Consider the following 19,956-nt stretch of genomic DNA (forward strand, 5'->3'; position numbering starts at 1 on the left):
CACAAGAATTTTGAATATCTAATGAAGTGCGAGATCCAGTATGTAGATTATGGGTTTATGATGCTCTGCTTGATCTGTACCAAGGATGAGCCTTAGCGATTGATGGAGGAAAAGATCTAACAATGGATCAGGATTGTTGTAGAGGTAAATCCCCTCTGCGGACAGAGGCGATCCCACTAGCCCAAAATGGGTCTAGCAACAATCAATTCACGCTACCATGCAAGTTCCTAGTTGCAAACTGAAAGTGGATTATGAGAACCAACCTGGAGTCCAACGCTAATGTCGTAGAAGAGTTGATACTCCCGTTCCCTTGCTTCGGCATGTCACGATCCTCACGATCTCCGCGAATGGATACCTGCACATGCAAAGAACGAAGCGAATACAAGCATAAAATCCACTAAAGTACAACTATATATCAGTCAGAAAGGAAATAGATCAAACATTATCATAATGAACAGTAAGATCGGAACCATAATGATAGTCATTTATTAATGAATAATCAACAGAGAAAGATACAACCAAGGTTCTGACGTTGAACCTCTCCTCTAGCTGGGCGAGCAGCTATGTATGTCTTGCAATAGACCTTCTGTTAGGATATTCCGACACATAGGATATAGTTAAGATCAACTTGGTCTAGTATAGAGTTAGGTTAGAGTTAGGTAAAATGTGTTTCTTTACCGTTGTACATTTTGTAACTTACAATCCGACGGTCACGATATGTAGTGATCCGACGGTTCACTCTCACCTCGGTATTACCGACACTTGATCCGTGGCTTGACACCCGATTGGTCCATGAGTTCTATTTAAAGCGCATGGAGGGTCATTGTTCGGGTAATCCGTGCATGAGAGAAGCTTATGTAAATTTTCATTCTTTGATTAATAAATTGCCTATAGTACCCACGTTGGGACAGGCCGTGGACTGTTTCCCTCCTTGCACTTTGAGGGTTTTAACCACGTCAAAAATACTGGTGTATTGATCTGTGATCTGGTTGTGAGCGGTGTCCTTTTGGTATTCTTTCTGAGGAACTTACCCTGTAAATTCCTACATGGTATCAGAGCTATTTGAGGGCCGCGTCCGTTGGTGATCCAAATCTGAAGCCGGTAGAACTGCTTGCGGCTGTCGTTTCCTAGATCTGCTGTTTCTGACTGCTTTCGGGCCGAGAGGACTGCTCTGTTGCGTTCGGAGCATCTGTTCCAGTGAGGAACCCCTTTCGTTTCACGCGAAAAGGTTTCCGGTAGCCCTAGCTGCGTCATTTTTCAGATCGGGAGGTATACAGTGTTTTTTGCAGTTTACTGTTATTTTCTCTCTGCTTATTTCGGTCTCAGTTTATTTAGCCTTTTTTTAACCGGATCTATACCTTTCATTTCTGTGTATGCTCTTTGCCCCGCGACTCTGTGCGATCTGGGCAAATCAGAAACAGAAAGGAAGGATTTTTCTCATGCGTATGCTCTTTTCCCTGCACCTTAGTGTGATCTCGGAAAATCAGAAACATTGAGAAAAATATTTAATTTTTCGGCTAAAGCTAACTTTGAGATTTTTTTTAAATTTCTAGTTTTTTGGCTAAAGCTAACTTCGAGCCGCAAGGTTCGTTTTTCTTTGCATATTCGTGTTGGGTTTTGTGTTTTGTGTTTTGTAGGGAAAAAGAGCTTTCTCAAGGCAAGCACGCAAACCAAGGCCCCCTCTCTATCTCTCTCTCTCTCTCTCTCTCTCTCTCAAATTTTTTGTATAGATCAATTGGTTCAAAGCTATTTTAAGAGAGTAGAGGTCTTGGGTTCAAGTCTCCATTTTGTGGGGGCGGATTTTTTTCATTCCCGCACATTCGCGCACTTTGCCGGCAACGTCAACAATTTTTTTAAAAAAAGCCATAACTTCTTCATCCGGAAGCCTTTTTCAGAGCCGTTTTTTTTTAAACCGCCTATTTTTTTGAGATCTATCCATTGGAACACTTACTTTCAGCATCTTCAGCTTCAGTTTTTTTTTAAAATGGAAAGTCCATGCCAAGTCATTCTTGACAGCACTAACTACTTCCAATGGGTAGCCTACATGGAAGATTTACTCAGAAGTAAAGGTCTCTTCAGAATAGCCACAGACCAAGAGAAGAAACCAAAAGATGAAGACAAGGCTACAAAATGGGAAAATAGACAAGATCAAGCACGTGGTTTGATAGGAATGTCTATTTCTCCTGATCTTAGATTCCACATTGCAGAACTTGAGACTCCTCATGAAGAATTAGAAAAACTCGCTAAAGTTTTTGGGATTAAAAATGAAATTAGAGCCCATCAACTTGAAAATGAGTTGCTTACTTTGGATCCTAATAATTTTTCTTGCATTGAAGATTTCTTGTCCAAATTCAAGACCCTTAGATATCTCTTGGAAGGTGTTAAAGTTAAGAAAGAAGATGGTAACCTTATTTATTCCATCCTTACTAAGTTGGGACCAGCCTACTCTGTATTTGTTTCCACTTTCCATTCTACAAGGGAAGCTTTCATTTGTCAAGGAAAAGACTACAAGGCCCCTTCCTTTGACTCCTTTTGTGATTCCTTAATAAGAGAACAAGAAAAACTCTTACACCTTGGTCTTCTTAATCTTGGAAACTCTTCCGCGAAAGCGTTAGCCGCCCAGCAGCAACCAAATTCAAAGAATCCTAAGAAGTCATATCCTCAAAAGAATGGTCCTAAACCATCTTAGCCTCAAAATGAAAGATCATTTCAGCAAAATGATAAGACCAATAAAAACAAATGGAAGAAGACTGATAGACATTGTAACTTTTGTAATCGAGATGGCCACTTAGAATCTAAATGCTTTAAGAAGATGGAAGCCTTGGAAGCCGCAATGAAGAAACATAACATCCATGTGGAGCCTACTTCAACTTCAACTTCCGGAATGGCACTTTCTGCATGTCGTTGTCAATCATCTCAGTCTGGTTATGCATTAAATGTATCTTCTTCTTCTTCTCATTCTCATGAGTGGCTCATTGATTCTCGAGCCTCTTATCACATGGCCAAAAACCAAGCCATGTTTTCTTCTTTAAATGATTGTAACACCAAAAATATATATATTGGTGATGATAGATCTCTTAATGTTGTAGGGACTGGAACTGCTCATCTAGACAATGGTCAGTTTAATGATGTATTATGTGTTCCAACCTTATCCTGCAACCTTTTATCTGTCTATCAGATAACTCATTCAGGTGAAGGTAAAATTGTTGAATTTTCACCTCATGATGTTGTAATCAAGGATCTAAAAGATCCTAAACAGATTCTAGCTACTGGTCTTGCTGATGATTCCAAAAGGTTGTATAAGTTTCACAACTTTGGGTCATCAAATCTTCCCTCAGTATTTGTTGCTCATAATGATGAAGTGAGCAAACTTTGGCATGAGCGATTTGGTCACTTAAACTATCGCTCCCTTCAGCATCTATGTAAAGAAAATATGGTGACAGGTCTTCCTATGGTATCTTGCAGAGATGGTGTTTGTTCCGGATGTGTACTCGGAAAACATCATCGGGACAGTTTTGACAAACGTGCCTCTTGGCACGCCTCAGCCCCTTTACAGCTTGTGCACAGTGATTTATGTGGTCCTCTTCCTGTTGCTTCATTCTCTGGCTTCAAGTACTTCTTAACTTTCATTGATGATTTCTCCAGACGCACTTGGGTATACTTCTTAAAACTCAAGAGCGAAGTATTTAACACTTTTTTGGCCTTCAAAGCCTTTGTTGAAAAACAATCTGGACATCAAATTCTTAAGCTAAGAACTGATAATGGTGGAGAATATGTTAAAAACACATTCATCAACTTTTGCACCGAAAATGGAATTCAAATGAAACATACTGTTCCATACACTCCACAACAAAATGGTGTAGCTGAAAGGAAAAATCGCACCTTAAAGGAAATGGCTAATTGTATGCTGCAATCTAAAGGACTCAGTCTTAGTTTTTGGGCCGAAGCAATTAATTGTGCAAATTATATAATCAATCGCACTTCTACTAAGGTTCTAGAGAATATCACTCCAGAAGAAGCTTGGAGTTCCATTAAACCAGATGTAAGTCACTTTCGTGTGTTTGGAAGTGAAGCATGGGCCCATATTCCAGATGAAAAGCATAAAGCTTTAGAACCTAAGAGTGAGAAATGTACTTTTGTTGGATATTCTGAAGATGTAAAAGGTTATAGACTTATTCCATTTAAGTCCAAAAATGTTATCATTAGAAGAGATGTAAAATTTGATGAAAATAAATCGGCCTGCGAGCCTAGTCCGGCGGATGTGCCACCTCTTCCTATCTCTTCTACTTTTGAAAACATTTCTTCTTCAGATGATGAAAGCGAGGATGATAATCCTCCCCCACCTTCTCAGGATCCTCAACTTCCAAGATGGGTCCGTGCTACTCGGGATGCAGCAGGTGATCTTGCCGGTGATCCTACAGATCAGCGACGTACACGTTCTTAGTTTGAAAGAGCCTCTTCTTTACTGGCTCAAGCTCCAGTAAATCATGATCCTGACACTTTTGCAGAAGCTTCAGGCCATCCACATTGGGAAGCAGCTATGAATGAAGAATATCATTCATTAATGACAAATGATACATGGGATCTTGTTCCTCTACCAAAGGGACGCAAACTTGTTAGATGTAAATGGGTTTACAGAACCAAGTATGGACCAGATGGGAAAGTTGATAAACATAAAGCTCGTCTCGTTGCTAAGGGCTTTTCACAGGTTGAAGGCATTGACTACACTGAAACCTTCTCCCCTGTTGCCAAAATGAACTCTATCCGCCTTGTTCTTTCCCTTGCTGCCTCTTTAAAATGGGAAGTCCATCAGATGGATGTTAAATCTGCCTTCTTGCATGGGGACTTGCAGGAAGAAATCTACATGGAACAACCCATTGGCTTCATACAAACAGACTCCAGCCTTGTTTGTCAACTTAAGAAATCCCTTTATGGCCTCAACCAAGCTCCTCGGGCTTGGTATGCCAAAATGGATAGCTTTCTTTTAGAATCTGGCTTTTCTAGGTGTCATTCTGACAATACTGTCTACACCAAGAAAGTGGGCAACTCTCTTATCATCCTTGTTCTTTATGTTGATGATCTTATTCTTACTGGTAGTGATCCCAACCTTATAAACCATGTGAAGTCCAGCCTTAAAAAGAAATTTGAAATGACAGACTTAGGACACTTACACTATTTTCTCGGTCTTCAAGTCTTGCAATCCCAGGAGGGTATTTTCCTTTCCCAGTCCAAGTATGCTTGTGATATTCTTCGTCATTTTCACATGGAAGACTGTAAGCCAGCCCCTTCTCCCTTTCAGTCTGGAGTCAAACTTTCAGTCTCTTGTACTTCTCCTGAAGTTGATGCTACCTTATACCATCAACTTGTCGGAAAACTCTTGTATTTAACCCATACTCGTCCTGATCTTTCCTTTGTTGTTGGCCTTGTTGCTCGTTTTATGCAAAACCCCCGTGAAAGTCATTGGAAAGCAGCTAAAAGAATACTTCGTTATGTTTGAGGTACAGTACAGTTTGGGATTCATTACAGTGCCAAAGCAGCTCCTTTGTTAGTTGGTTTCACTGATTCTGATTGGGCTGGTGACCCTGATGATCGGAAGTCTACTGCCGGTTATGTATTCACTCTTGGTTCAAGACCTATTACATGGGCTTGTAAGAAACAGGCTGTCATTTCTCTTTCGTCAGCAGAAGCATAGTATCGTGGTGCCGTGGAAGCTAGTAAGGAAGCCTTGTGGCTTCGTCAGATCCTATCAAAGTTTGGCTTTGAGCAGCAGCATCCAACCACACTTTGGTGTGATAATCAAAGTGCCATTCAACTATGCAAAGATCCAGTCCAGCATCAGCGCAGCAAACACATTGAACTACACATGCACTTCATCAGAAAGCTCATTCATGACCATGTTCTTGAAGTGCAATATTGTCCAACAGATGATCAGGTTGCAGACATCTTCACAAAGGCTCTCACAGAGGCGAAGTTCACTAAACTTCGATATATGCTTGGATTTCAGGAAGTTGTCACTAAGGGGGGATAGGCTCTAGTGCCTCCTTCCTTCTCCTATTGTGTCATATTTGTAAATCCTTCAATCCTATCCCAAGTTGTTCTTAAGGGGGGATGTTAGGATATTCCGACACATAAGATATAGTTAAGATCAACTTGGTCTAGTATAGAGTTAGGTTAGAGTTAGGTAAAGTGTGTTTCTTTACCGTTGTACATTTTGTAACTTACAATCCGACGGTCACGATATGTAGTGATCCGACGGTTCACTCTCACCTCGGTATTACCGACACTTGATCCGTGGCTTGACACCCGATTGGTCCATGAGTTCTATTTAAAGCGCATGGAGGGTCATTGTTCGGGTAATCCGTGCATGAGAGAAGCTTATGTAAATTTTCATTCTTTGATTAATAAATTGCCTGTAGTACCCACGTTGGGACAGGCCGTGGACTGTTTCCCTCCTTGCACTTTGAGGGTTTTAACCACGTCAAAAATACTGGTGTATTGATCTGTGATCTGGTTGTGAGCGGTGTCCTTTTGGTATTCTTTCTGAGGAACTTACCCTGTAAATTCCTACACCTTCTCTCTCTCAGACTTCCGGCAGCATAACCTCCCTATGCTTCAAGACTCTTACTATCACTCAATACAAGCGTTATCACAACTAGCATTACTCAAAAACTAGCTTGTCAAATGCATGAGGACAGACTTTTATAGATGGAGAAGGGGAGGAAGATACAATGCATCAGGACACCCATTATGGATTGGCATTATCTCCAAAAAGCCGCTGTGGATAGATGTCAAGGATAGATGATGACTCTCGACATCTAGAAGATGAGCTTTATCCTCAAAAGACTTCATGACTTGAAGGGAAAAAACATCAAGGCGCGCGTTTGTCAAAAATCTTTACCAAACTTGGTTGGCGCGGGTGTTGTTTTAAGACAGAGCGCCAATGGTCGCACCCTCTTTTGAGGATCTCATTGATTGGCGCGGGTAGTACATTGTGGACCCATGCTAATGGAAAAAGAGCACTTTTCAGGGATATTTTGCAGGAGGTGTCTTTAGGGAACATGAAGTACATACTTAGGGGAACATAATGCAAGTGTTTTTAAGTTATGTCACTGCTCACAGGTCTCGGAATGAGTCCTCCAAAGTACAAGAAAGGGGTAACAGGGACGGTGACCAATGGTGACAAATTACTGTGTAACAGATGCCCCCTAAAGCATGAGGCCCGAGAGAGAGAGAGGGGTGAAATGCGTTACAAGAACACATGTAGCTGCCGCCGAGAATCTGCATTGAGAGATACAACTGATAGGTCAAGTACATGAAATATGCGGTATGGTCACAGCCATCCATAAGAGAGTACATAATAATCTAGATCCATAGTATGGACGCAGCCATCTAGTTAGGATCAATGAATCGACTCAGGTATGGTCGCAACCATCCAGTGAATGAGTCATGTACCAAGAATCACCCCTGGATTACAACAGACAAAATCCAGGGTCTTGCGCTCCATCTCGACCCGAACAAAAGTACAAGTTCAAGCATGCGAATATATGAGCTGAAGTCGAACATGCATGAATGTCGTCTGATTACCAGTCAATATTGAAAACTGTTAACAGACGCGAGAGGTACCACCAATAATGACAATGGCCCTCAAGGTACTACAGGTACAATCTACGGCGTGCGAATTAGTGATCTGACGTCGAACACCCGTAGAATCATTCGATCGGAGGCCAATAATGAAAACCTCACGTCGATCACGAAGAACCTGCCATTGAGGCATGCAAGCTCCAAGGCACCGGAAGGGAGTCTCTAGATCAGCTTCCTGGATAATGAGTTGAAGTCGACAGGAAGTGACCTTGATCGAAGGTGGGCCATAATGTTTCCCACATCATCGACACGAGACAGAGAGATAATGTTGTGAATCAAGATTATGTGAGCTATCAGAGGGAGGTTGTTTCTTTGCAAAGGTCAACTTCTCTTGAACATATTGGTGGCACGACAGTGGAATTGGCAGTATTTGACATCAATGGATCAGAGGTCATGGTGACAAGGCAATGAGCAGATGAGAGGTCAAATAGGATTACCCAAGTCCACGGAGGCAAGTGAAAAATGAGATGAGATATCCCCACCCAGACATGAAAGCATACAAGTGCCATGTTCAAGAGCGACATACTGCCGACACGACAATAATTATGGTTCCTTTTTTCCCCCCGCCATTTCTGGCGAGTACCCCAATTATTTTTAACAAGCTTGATGGGGATAACATATGCTTGTGGTGCGTCATTTCGACAGAATCCGATGTCATCAGGTTTTAACGAGTCTGACAAAGGAAGAACTCGGCGTCTTTTCATGTTTAGAGAGTTTGAAAAGACAACAGAAAAGGAAACTCCAGGGGTGTCCTTTTTCATAGAGTTGTGTCTCTCGAACCCGAAAAAGTATAAAACAATGCTCGAAAGAACCGCCCGACCATTACGATCGAGGAGTACTTTTCATAAGTAGTGATTTCGACCCGAAAAAGTAAAAAAATTATCGAAACCACGTCGTTTCGAAACCGTTAACGAACCTGAAACGACAAAGGTCCGACGATCTTTTCGTTTTTACACAGTCGGAAAAGAGTTTAAAGACGACCGTCTCTTATTTACGTTTAACGAGTCAAGAGGGATAACTCGGCGATCTTTTCATCTTTAAACGTCGGAAAAGAGCTGAAAGTAGACCTCCATTTTTATTCTCTTTAACGAGTCAAAAAGGGAAAAGTACTCGGCAATCTTTTCATATTTTACGAGTCAGAAAAGAGCGTAAAGGCGAATCATCCTGAAGGAATGAGTGGTATAAAGGGTAGCAACTGGTTCTGGCAATGGTGGAACTGCTCAAAACATATAATAGTTAAGAGGCTGGCTAATAAAACCACTCATTGCCGCGGTTCCTCAGGAAAGGATAAACAATCAAGTGAGAGCATATGATCAACCAAAGAGATGGTGGCGATGGAAAGAAACAACCAAGGCTTATCTAACAGAATTTAGCAGATAAAAGGCAATCACGAGATGTAAATCAGGTATGGTTTCATTTTTACACAAGCTTGAACCATGGAGAACTCTGCTTAGATTCGGTTTCATGTTTACACAAGCTTGAAATGAAAAACTATGCTTGTTATCAGTTCGCATGCCCCCAGGATAATAACGCAAATCGACACAAATCGAGGTACATGCCCCCCAAGCTTCATTGCATTCCCGAGGTGGATGGAATGAAGGTTCACTTTCCAGATCTTGGAAAGACTCGACTTGTATTTTACGAGATCTTAATCAAAGACTCGATTTGGAAAGGAGGAGATGTTTCATTTTTTAATGAGGTTGACCTAGGAAAAGAACTATCCTCATAACCCTTATTTCATTTTTAAATGAGCTTGACACAAGACCAGGAACTATGCTCGGACACCTAGTTTCATTTTTTAAGGAGCTTGACATAGGAAAATGAACTATGCTCCAACTAGTACTAGTTTCATTTTTTTTAAGGAGCTTGACACAGGAAAGGAACTATGCTCCGCCCAAATTTCATCATAATGAATAGGAAGTCGGGGCTTCCAAGAGTGTCACTCCCGGTGGAAGGACAACATCTCAGAAGTCAGGACCCAATGCCCCCAGGACACTGTGCACGACGGCGGCATCGCTGGATACATGCACGGGATAGGTGGCCACGTAGTTGATCTGTGGTGGGGCAAATGCAACTAGTGGATGAAAACCAGGAGGGGATGACGACTGCGCAGGAGGGACCCGTGGACGAATGAACGATAATTGATCGATAGTCACAATTCTTCCATCGTGTGGAAAGCAAACCACACAGAAAAGTGAAGAGACAAGGGTCCCCATGGCATAAACATAGTCACAGCCAAGGAGAAGACTGAAATCTAAAGCACCTTGGCTAACTGATACGTCTATATAGACGGTTTTTCCTCCCAAAGTAATAGGGAACTTTGGAAGGATCCCTAATGGTTGACTAGTTCCTCCGTCAAAAGCCGTCAGATTCGGTGCGACTGGCACAAGCTGTGGGGAACCTAAAGCTTGCCAAGTAGTGGCAGGCATAAGACTGACAGATGCACCCTCATCCAAAACAGTGCCAGGTATCGCCTTATTATAGGCGTGTACCATAACCCAGAAAGGCACATGGGATGGAAGGCGGGAGGTCGTCAAACGACTCTAGTCGAAGGAAATGACTGAACTACTTGGTGGGGGAATCGTATGATTGCCCCCCTGCTCTAAAGGGACCGAAGCAGGACTCTCAGGAGCAGCTGGGATAGGAGAGTCATTTCCGGACTCAGGAGAATCTGAGGAGACGAGAAGAACATGGGAATGATGCTCTTCCGAAACAGAGTGGTCGACGGGTGGTGAACTCGAGTCGACACTCTTTCCGACCAATGGTTGGTCTGGAACAGGCTTGGCAGAGCCAGGTTCGGGAAGAGGAGGCTGGACAAGAGAGGAATCTTGGTCGATCTATTTGTCAGCAGGGGAACGATCTGCAGCTGCAGAGAGACGTTGATAACCAGTGGGAAGTTAGGGTGAGGGAGCTGTAAGACTTTCCAAGACAACAGAGGCTTTATCCATGAGCGGACAAAGGTGAAGGGGATGATTGCCTTCACAAAGTCTACAGGGGATTCGAATCTTCCCTTTTCCCTTAACATTTCCAGCTGATAGTGTAGCATCGCCGTGAGCTTCAGAGGATGATGAGGGGTGGGCCGGATCGCGAGACCATACTTCTAAGACCTTGGGAATGCCAGGACAATCGCGAAGAAGATGGTCCTCCTTGCACAACCTACAAGGAAATTTGACCTTCCGCGGAGGAGCAGAAGGTGGCTCGACTTGAGTTGTACTTTTAACCTCTCGCTTAGGAGTCTTCTTCTTCTTCGTCTTCTTCTTCTTCTTAGCCACCTGGTTACTTGAATCCAGACTTTCGCCAGGTGAAGTAGAAGATGAGGATGCAGAAACAGGCGAAGAAGGGGAGAGGTCCACCTTGGAATCAACATGATGTTGTTCGGGTGGAGGAGACGGTGGAACAGGAGTCATCACACTCGGGACCACCGAGGTTGAAAACAACCATACGGGCAAACCGATGGTTAACCCAGGCAAAGACAAAGTTGCCATATACGGAGCATGGACATTTCCAAAAGAAGGAAATGGACTAGGGTTTCCATCCGGGGGAACACCTTGGCCGGTAGACTCAGGGAAGGATGCCATTGAAAACAAGAAAGAACCTTACTCAAGCTAACGCAAACAAGATCTAACTGGGTAAATGTGAATCGTGGCCGAATAAATTTTAAGACAAAGGAACTGAACTTGACCTTTTCATGTTTTAAGAGTCGAGAAAAGGACAAAAAGGTGACTCTAGTCTCCTTCGAATGTTTAATGAGCACGAAGTGACAAGACGCTCACTGGCACCTTTTCTTTTAAGGAGTCCGAAAAGGATCAAAAGTGACTACTCTGGAGACTCTAGGCAAAGGGTTTACCAAACAATCCGTAAAACTGCTTATACACCTTGGCAATCAGATGAAAACCAAGGACTTCCCGTACGGCAGTCAATCTTCCCGAATGCTGTGTTCAGTGCATTACGGCTTGTAAGGCGGCAGACACGGCTTCCTGTGGATAAAGGATGATAACCTAGTGGGGTCTCCCTTATATACGCGATGGTACGTGGGAGCTCAGTCCGTGCTAGACCACTATCGAGTCACAAGAGGAGGAATCACCCAACCGTAATGTGAAACAACAGTGACTAGGTTTAACGACGCCGGAACACGTCTCTAGCCTAGACCTCTAAATGTGTGTGTTAAGTTCCAATGCGTTGTTAGATTCATTCAGTTCATTTTATGGTTGATCTTTGATTAGGTTTCGATTTTCATGCCCTACCGTATGTGATCTCTCAAAACTTCCTAAATGCAAACTATATGCCAAAATTATATCATTTCGTTCAATGAATGCTAACTACAGGAGAGTTGAGATTTTCAAACAAACAAAATGAACACCAAACAAGCAACAAAGATCCTAATGCAGCTAATAGCAAGAAATGAAACTTTTTCTTTTTCTTTTAAAAGTGACTAATTGCCAATAACAATAAATGCTAACTAATATAATGCAAAAAGATCATTTGTTTTTTTTTTTTTAAATGGCATAATGCACTTAACAAATCTCAAGAGATATTAACAAGCATAAACAGACAAATTTCACTCAATGCAAATAGAACCAAGTCTGAAACACCAAGATGAACTGTCAAAACAAGGAAAATCGCAAAGACCTCAATGAACCATGTGATCTAAGCTCAAACGAAGCCAAGAAAAATCCAAACAAGCTAGAGGTGAATTGCTCGAAGCACAGAATAATAAGCTTTGACAACCACTAGACAAGTGTAGAAAACAACCAAAAAGTTGACTGGACAATCAAAGAACTGAAACCTCCCACAGAAGGCTCGATATACAAAGCCACTAGATGCACTAGGGCTGGGATATAAAATCGATGGAAATAGGCAAACACCCAAAGGATAACGGTAAAAACCAGTCAAACAGAGTTCTGATACACTCCAGTAGCTGAGAAAAGACAGAAATCTGAGTTTACAAAGTTTCCAACAAACACACTGGCAAAGTTTACAGGACTGGCGCGACTGTCAGCCTGTAACTAGCGCTATTAAGGAATTAGCGCGAGTTGCTTTTGTGCAACATGCGCCAACTGGCGCGACTGTCAGGTAGAAAAACGCGCCAACACAGTTTGCTAGCTTAAAAATAAAACAAGCAGTCCAGGGTCTGGTCGACAGTATTCAGACAGATCCAACAGCAAGAAACAACTTTAAAACTGACCCAGAAAGCTCATTTACGCAAGCAGGCAAGAGAAAAGTAACATGCAAGACAAACTCCAAGCTGTTCGGTTCATAAACCAAACCGGAGATTGACTGAAGTGGCGTTGATATACTTCGCTAATGCAAAGCAATAGCATTTCGAAGGCTGCCTAGCCGCGCTTCAGACTCCGTCCAAGGTTTATGAATCAAACAACAAATAGCTTCTCCCCAGCGGAGTCGCCAAATTGTTGGAGAGGTAAATCCCCTCTGCGGACAGAGGCGATCCCACTAGCCCAAAATGGGTCTAGCAACAATCAATTCACGCTACCATGCAAGTTCCTAGTTGCAAACTGAAAGTGGATTATGAGAACCAACCTGGAGTCCAACGCTAATGTCGTAGAAGAGTTGATACTCCCGTTCCCTTGCTTCGGCAGGTCACGATCCTCACGATCTCCGCGAATGGATACCTGCACATGCAAAGAACGAAGCGAATACAAGCATAAAATCCACTAAAATACAACTATATATCAGTCAGAAAGGAAATAGATCAAACATTATCATAATGAACAGTAAGATCGGAACCATAATGATAGTCGTTTATTAATGAATAATCAACAGAGAAAGATACAACCAAGGTTCTGACGTTGAACCTCTCCTCTGGCTGGGCGAGCAGCTATGTATGTCTTGCAATAGACCTTCTCTCTCTCAGACTTCCGGCAGCATAACCTCCCTATGCTTCAAGACTCTTACTATCACTCAAGACAAGCGTTATCACAACTAGCATTACTCAAAAACTAGCTTGTCAAATGCATGAGGACAGACTTTTATAGATGGAGAAGGGGAGGAAGATACAATGCATCAGGACACCCATTATGGATTGGCATTATCTCCAAAAAGCCGCTGTGGATAGATGTCAAGGATAGATGATGACTCTCGACATCTAAAAGATGAGCTTTATCCTCAAAAGACTTCATGACTTGAAGGGAAAAAAAATCTGGGCGCACGTTTGTCAAAAATCTTTACCAAACTTGGTTGGCGCGGGTGTTGTTTTAAGACAGAGCGCCAATGGTCGCACCCTCTTTTGAGGATCTCATTGATTGGCGCGGGTAGTACATTGTGGACCCGCGCTAATGGAAAAATAGCACTTTTCAGGGATATTTTGCAGGAGGTGTCTTCAGGGAACATGAAGTACATACTTAGGGGAACATAATGCAAGTGTTTTTAAGTTATGTCACTGCTCATAGGTCCCGGAATGAGTCCTCCAAAGTACGGGAAAGGGGTAACAGGGACAGTGACCAATGGTGACAAATTTCTGTGTAACAAGGATCTTAAGGCTTGGAATGAATAATCTTTATATGGTTTGATCATGTTTATTTTAGATCTGTATACTAATTCATGTGTCAATCTGTAAATATTATGATCTAGTTATAACTAAAGTCTGGAATAGCTGCAAAATTATGAATGAATGTTTACAGATGTATATGCTAGTTGACCTTGGTAAAAGCGCGTATACATGCAGGTTCGACACATCTAAGTAGAGTATACCTTATGAACTATGATTTTTGAAGTTGCAATTGGTTCTGGTTGTTGATGCAGAGTTATGGGTTTTACATTATGTTCTGGTGACTGTTTTCTGGTGACGGTATTCTACATATTCAGACTAGTTGATTGTGATTCGCTTTAGTGTTGATGGATGAAATCTAATGATGGATCAGGATCATAATGACCTATCATTATATGATCTGATAATGGATGGGCTAGATTTGATCACTAACACATGTTTTATCCTCTATGTGTGATTATGTCTGAAGTCTGGAAGTGTAGCAAAGTGTTTGCAGATCTACACGTTGGTTTACTTCAAGGAAGCTGCGTATACATGCAGGTTGGATTCTGCCAAATAGTGTCTACACTCTGAAGCATGGTTTTAAGATTAGAACTGATTCTGAATGATAATGTAACTCAGATCTGTGAACTGGTTACAATGATCTATCTGTTGCAATTGATTGGCTAAAGTATGAATGATTGATTGATTCAGTTGTGTCAGAGGTTCAAAGGTTGTCAGTGATTGATTGAGTTTGGTTGATTCAGATCAAGTTTCAGTGATTAGTTGATGCAGATGTAGTTGATGGTTGTATTACAGTGGTAATTGATTTTGAGCTTCAATGTTTTTTATGGGTCCAGTATGAAAATTGGATGAAACGTGGCCTTCAGAGTATGATGTTGTGTTCTAGGAGTATCCAGTCTGAAAATTTATGAAACGAGGTCCCTGGAGGAAGAGAGAAGGTTGTAGCCTTCTATACATCAGTGCCTACGTACTAGTAAACATATCGGCTAGTATAAGAGCTAGGGGGTTGTAGCTCCCTTACAGTAGAAGCTGGAGAATGAGAGAAAGTTGTAGCCTTATGTAGGTAGAAGCCTGCGTACTGGTATGAGTCTGCACCAGTACATTGTTGTAAACATATTTTTTTATTATTAAAGGAAGACAGAGACAACAACAGTAGGTGGTTTTCACCCACATTAGGTTTCCACCTTAAATATTGGTGTTCATGTGTGTTGCTTATGTGTGATGGTTTACTCTGTTATTAACTGCATATGGTTACTGTTTAATGCTTAATAAAGTATTGATGCACAGATTAAAGATCAACATATGATGAGTGAACTGAATCATTAGTTTGCTCGATATACGCTTGTTTCCTTGAGCATAGTTGCGTGTACATGGAGGTTACCCACATGGAAGTAGCATATACAAATTTGAGTATGAAAAGAAAAAGATTATTGAGTTGAATAATACTGATTCACCCCCCCCCCCCCCCCCTTCTCAATATTATTTCCAACAAAAAATGATGCACAGATTGTTCAATTGGACAGGTCTCTTGTCTGTGCTATTGGTGAGCTTAAGAATGTGCTTATCATATTATCAAAAGATGATTGAGTTCACTAATGTATAAATATTGTAATTGTGGACATAATAGAAGCCTATGGTGTATTACTTAGCAGAGACTGGTCTAACAACTTACAGTGATATTTTGCAACATGTTGGTCACATTTGTGGCTTCCATAGAAGGGAAGGAATAGTTAGATTTGAGTAAACACTAAGTTGTACATGAAAAAATTGTAACATTGTTGGAGGGCCACAACAAGCCTCTTGTTTTTTCTTATTTGATATTTTGTAATTGCTTTCTTGAAACCTACCTCAAGTGTTATTAGGCACATCCATCACTCATTCCACCAGACACATGACTAGATCTCCTTCCATGTTATTCAGATGGTGCAAATGAAACATGTAATATAGATGTACATAATAATAGTAATATTCATATAGGAAGAATTTTAGTACCTCATAATATTTTGACTTTATATTTTGATGGTTCAAAGACACAGGATGGTTCCCAAAAAAATTGTGTTCTTACAGACCCACATAATAAGAAGTACATATTTTCATGCCATCTAGAGTTCGAGTGCACTAATAACATTGTTGAATATGAAGCACTTGTACTCGGATTAAATAAATTTGTTGACCTAAAGCTAGAAATTCTAAAGTTAATTGGTGACTCAGAGGTGGTCACTAGTTAGGTACGAGATACTATACATTTTGTTTCACTGCATCTTAAAAGCTACCAGTAGGAGGTAAGGTGTTTGATCAATCATTTCAAAGATTTCAATATTGTTTATGTTCATAGAGTTGAAAATGTTGCAGCAGATGTATTAGCAAATGCAGTCACTTGGATGTCGCCATTGAAAAATGGTTTTTATGTTGAAATTATATATAAACCATTTGTGACAGACAATGTCACTAACCTGCGCATTTTCAATGACAACCAACAAATACCGCACTTTCTAGCTAATGCTGACATATTCAAAGATATTTCCATAGAGAAGGATGAGTATGAGTAGGCTCTACAGGAGGCATCTAATGTAATGAAAAGAAACAATATGCCTAAAGGTGCAGTTTCCTAGGAGAAATTGTATGACATGAAGAACTGATTTAGAGAGCCAACTAATACTAAGATTTCAAAGTTAGCATCTAAACAAGCCAATTTTGGAACTCCCGAAGATCTAAAGTACGTGAACCTCTGTAATTATTGTTCCCCATAGGAATAACAAGTGTTTATCCATTTATTCAAAAGGTACCGTGATGTGTTCACATGGACATACAATGATTTAAAGATCTATGACACTCTTATTATTCAGCACATCGTCCCTATAAAAGAATGGGTGAAACCATTCCAGCAGAAACTATGGAAATTTCATCCAACATTAGAACCTCTTATACATAAGGAGTTTAGAAAGTCATTGGATGCTCAGATAATATTTAAAGTCAAACATTCTACATGGGTTTTCAATCTAGTCCCAGTCAGAAAGAAGTCTCAAGATATAAGATTATGTGTAAATCTCCACCGCCTTAATCAAGCTTATGATAAATATAACTATCCAGTGCTATTCATGGAGCAAATACTCTAGAGAGTGTTTGGGTCTGAAATGTTTTTCCTACTAGATGGTTTCTCAAGTTATAATCAAGTGCTAGTAGTGGAACCCGATTGACTGAAATCTACCTTACGGGTCAAATGGGGGTCATTCTCTTTTAAGAGGATGTAATTTGGACTTATGAACGTAGGTGTGACTTTCCAAAGAGCAATGGATGCCACATTTCACGGCCTGATATATCACAACATTGTTCTTTATTTGGATGATGTTATTATGTTCTCCAAGAAAATATCAAATCATGTGCGTCATCTAAAATAGATATTCGAGCAGTGTTGAGAGTATGGCATCTCTCTTAATCCCAAGAAGATTGTTTTTGGTGTATCTGAAGGGATCCTAGTGGGGCACATCATAGCAAAGAGCAGAATCAATAATGATCCCGAGAGGCTCAAATCTATCACACAAATCCTGTTCCTGGTGAATAAGAAAGCCATGTAGTCTTTCTCAGGAAAAAATAATTTCTTGAGAAAATCCATCTTTGATTATGCTCAGATAGTCAAACTCAAAAAAGATATCATAAAGAAAGATGCATTACTATACAGGTGGGATAAACAGGAAAAGGATGATTTTTCTCATATTAAGAAGGCTATTGCCAATGCACCTACACTCTTCATTCCATATTATGGGAAATATTTTATGCCCTATATGTTTGCTTCAGATTTGTCAATTGCAGTCGTACTGGCTCAAAAAGATAGTGAATGAAATGAGTGGCTTATCTCTTTTATGATTGCTAGTCTACAAGGTCCTGAATTAAATTATCCTTCTATTGATAAAAAAGCATATGCAGTATACAAGGCAGTTAAGTATTTCAGGCCCTACATATTGAAAGCTCACACAATTGTATTTGTACCTCATCTAATAGTAAGAACATTGTTTGTGAAACAAGAGTTGGGTGAGAAGAGGGCTAATTGGATGACCTGTCTTCAAGAGTATTATTTGGAGTTCAAACAACTTCATACCATAAAGGGTCATGGCCTATGTAAGCTAGTCACCAAAGAAAGAGATGCTCCCGAACAAGATCTTTCAGGGTGGGAGCAGGAGATCAAAATGTACAATATTGAATATGTTCCTCAATCCACGTCTACAATGCCTTGGTATGTAGATCTACAACAATTTTTGGAGCATGGAACCTTTCCCTCACACTTATTGAACAAATAGAAAAGTGAAATCCATTTAAAATATCTATCTTACCAATTGATTCATGGATTTATTTTTCGGAATCACCACAATGGTGTCCCACTGAGGTGCCTTGAGCTGTAGGATACAGAGAAGGTATTGAAATATTTACATGATGGACCGGCAGGTGGCCACTATGTTGGCAATACCACAACACGTAAGGTTATGTAGACTACTTATTATTAACCCACTCTATTTAAGGATTCTCACGCCTATGCCCACAAGTGCCAAGCATGTCAGAGATGCATCGATTGTGATAAGAGGTCAGTCACCCCACTGCTACCAGTAGCAGTTGAAGAACCATTCCAACAGTGGGGCCTTGATGTGATTAGAGAAATTTTTCCTCATTCATCAAAGGAGCACCAATATATCTCAATAGTGATATATTATGTCACTCAGTGGTCAGAATCAATTCCTCTAAAACAAGTCAATGGCCAGGAGGTCATCCACTTCTTGTAACACAATATTATGACCAGGTTTTGCATTCCTACATCACTTGTCTTTGATATTGTGACATATTTTTCATCATTAAAACTTTATGAATTTTCATTAGAAAATGGAATTATATTGAAGCATGCATCTAATTATTATCCACCTGGAAATGGTTTGGCTGAATCCATGAATAAGAATCTTATCTGTATAATCAAGAAACCATCTTCTCCAAAAAAGCAAACTGACATAAAGCATGGACCAATGCTCTTTGGGCTAACCATATTACCATAAAACCTTCCTTGAGAACCTCGCCCTACTTTCTGGTTTACAGTAAAGAAGTTATCTTTCCTCTGAACCTGTATCTTCCAGCCTTGCAACTCTCTCAAGAGTCACAAGGTAAACCTTGCCTTCTGGTTCAGAGCAGGATAGATATGCTACTTAAACTTGAGGAAGAAAGGTGCAAGGCCAAAGAAATATTTTTCGTACATCATAATCGTGTAAAGCAATAGTTTGATAAGAAGTGTGTAGGGGAAAAGAGCTTTGATGTGGGTGACCTAGTCCTGAAGTGGGATAAACCCCATGAAGAAAAGAGGAAACACACAAAGTTCCAGCCTTTGTGGATTGGACCATTTGTTGTTGATGAAAAGCTAGGCCACAATTCCTTTAAGCTGATATCATTAGATGGGAGGATTGACCCCCTTCCCGTAAATGGCTGATATTTAATGCATTACTTTCATTGGCAGCTACTAGTTGCACTTCATGTACATTTTTTTCTTTCTGTTGTTTGTCTATATGTAACTCATGTCTTGTCATGTCTTATTGGTTGGTTAGTATACATAAATAAGACCCTTGTGTAAAGTGCATGGATCAAAAGGCTTTGTAGTGCGATAAAAGAGAAGTGTTACAAGCATAACACTTGGATTTCGGTTGTTCTCCTTCTCTGTTTGGGAAAATTCCATAGGTTGAGCTAAGTCCAAATGGAAAATTTGATTCTTCCAATAGGAGAACCTTGAGGGAACCCATTAGATCTATGTCTATACTAGTATCTAAACTGCTCAGCTT

General features: G+C 40.7%; 1 pseudogene; it reads left to right on the forward strand.

The window, feature by feature from the left end:
- The window catches only part of LOC149162892 (malate dehydrogenase 1, peroxisomal pseudogene), a 60,914-nt pseudogene extending 42,926 nt beyond the window's left edge, over window positions 1–17,988 (forward strand).
- Window positions 17,989–19,956: the final 1,968 nt, after the last annotated feature.

The sequence above is a fragment of the Pinus tabuliformis genome, chromosome 5_2, assembly GCF_031772625.1.
Source record: "Pinus tabuliformis cultivar Carrire ecotype Pingquan chromosome 5_2, CPIR1, whole genome shotgun sequence".
Classification (NCBI taxonomy): Eukaryota; Viridiplantae; Streptophyta; class Pinopsida; order Pinales; family Pinaceae; genus Pinus; species Pinus tabuliformis.